Below are 2,381 nucleotides of genomic sequence, written 5' to 3'. Positions count from 1 at the left end.
GACGGGAGCGCGCCCTGAGGGCCGAGCCCAGAGGACGCGTCGAGCGCGCGCCCGCTCGCCCGCGCGCCTGCTTGCCCGCCGGCCGCTCCTCCTCTCAAAGCCGCTGGTTTCTAGTCCTTGCTATCCCACAGGCAACTGTCCTCTGCGTCCTGAGACTCTCCTCCTCGGGCACCTCTCTCCCCTCCACAGATGGCCTCTTCCCTCTTGCCCCTGGATACCTCAGGCACAGCTGCCCTTCATTCATTCCTTCACCCAACACGGCACACACCGCCAGTCACCTTCCTTTCCTGTGCAGGGAAAGGGGTGAGGTTCTGGGTCCCAAGACTGATCATCACGTCACCAAGTCTTCGCAGCGACCCACTCCAAGGCAGCATGTATCCCAGCAGATCCAAAATCCTTAAATGTTACAGTCAGGGCTTCCAGTTAACACCGGACCATGGGGAGTCTAGTCAACTGAATGGGGCAGCGCGGTCCATTAGTTTGAAAGGCACAACACCCTCGTTCTAGTTTGCTAGGGCCACCATTGAGTACCACAGACTGCCTAGCTTAATATATTGGAAATGCATTTTCTCTCGGCGTTGAAGACTGAAATCCTAATAAGATTAAGGCACGGATACTCGGGTTCTTCTGAGATTTTTCTCCTTTGGTTGTAGATGTTTGTCTTCCTGTGTGATCATATGGTCTCCCCTTGGTAGCTCCTATTTTTAGATTTATTTTTGTTTTATGTGTATAAGTGTTTTGCCTGCATATATATAATTGTTCCTTGGGAGGCCAGAAGACCGCATCGGATCCCATGGAACCAGAGTCAGAGATAGTGTGAGCTCCGTAGAGGCCAGGAATCGAACCTGGGTTCTCTGCAAGAGCAACAAGTGCCCTTAACCTCTAAGCTATCTCTACAGCCCCTAACTGCTTCTTATGAGGAAGAATGCTCAGTGGGTAAAGGCACTTTACTATATATATATACCCTGACAACCTGAGTTCGATCCCCAAGGCCAATAGGGTGGAAGGAGATAACTGAGTTGTTTTTTTGTTTTGTTTTGTTTTTTCGAGACAGGGTTTCTCTGTGACTTTGGAGCCTGTCCTGGAACTAGCTCTGTAGACCAGGCTGGACTCGAACTCCCAGAGATCCGCCTGCCTCTGCCTCCCGAGTGCTGGGATTAAAGGCATGTGCCACTACTGCCCGGCTTGATAACTGAGTTTTGAAAGTTGTCCTCTGACCTCCACATGAGTGCCATGGATACACTACGTATAAATACATGCATGCATTCACAAATGCTTTAAATTATTTTAAATAAATAAATGCTTCAAATTGTTTTAAGAAACAAAACCCGATCATGTATGGTGGAGCCCTTGGGGGATGGAGGCAGGAGGATGGAGAAGAATTCAAGGCCAGCCTATGCTTTAAAAGGTACTGTCGCAGGCTGGAGAGATGGCTCAGCAGTTAAGAGCACTAGCTGTTCTATTTCCTGCAACCACCCAAGATGGTTGTCATGCATGCAGGTGTATGTGCAGATAGAGCTCTCATAAACATAAAATAAATAAATCTTTAAAAAGAGAGAGAGTCTCGAAAAACCAAAGAGAGAGAGAGAGAGAGAGACAGACAGACAGACAGACAGACATTGTCTCAAAAAAAAAAACCAAACAGGGACAGCAAAAAGTACTTATGAAATAAATGTAGGCAAGGGAGAGAGCTCAGTCAGTTTCTAAGCATGACCTGAGTTCAATCCAGTTATCGGACCTCCCTTCCCCACCCCACGGCACTTCCTCATACAATATAAGTAAGGTTGGTGGAGTTAGGGATGAAGCTTAGTCTGTAGAGGCCTTGTTTAGCATGCAGGAGTCCTGAGTTCAATCCTCTACACTACATAAACTGGACATGGTAGCATATGTCTGAAATCTTAGCACTTAGGTAGAGGCAGGAGAATTAGAAGTTCAAAGTCATCCTTACCCACACACTGAATAAAAGGCTAGCCTGAACTACATAAGACCCTGTCTCAAAACAAAACTATTTAAACATTGTTGGCCTGGTTTGAGGCAGACTCTCCCAGCCCTACCTCCTAACAAAATCTCTCCTCATTGTTTAGGCACCCTGACTGTTGGGCCCGCGGGGGTTGTGCAAAGATGGGGGACAGACCACCAAATTCTATTAGACCAGAAGCAAACTTTATTCCAGAAAAAAATACAAAATTACAAAAATAAATCTCATGGGGCACAAAAAGCTTATCAGCTAGCTGAGACCACAGCCAAAGACGAACTTGTAAGGATGTGGCAAAGGATGGTTTCCAGACTCCTTTTCTTACAGCAAGAAGCAGCAAGCATTAGGCAATAATAAGGGAATTTTTACAATGTTCAGGTAAAACTCAGATACAAATTGCCCTTCT

This window comes from Microtus ochrogaster, chromosome 10 (genome assembly GCF_000317375.1).
Source record: "Microtus ochrogaster isolate Prairie Vole_2 chromosome 10, MicOch1.0, whole genome shotgun sequence".
Taxonomy (NCBI): Eukaryota; Metazoa; Chordata; class Mammalia; order Rodentia; family Cricetidae; genus Microtus; species Microtus ochrogaster.
The sequence above is the reverse complement of the archived record's forward strand: the minus strand, read 5'-3'. Positions refer to the sequence as shown.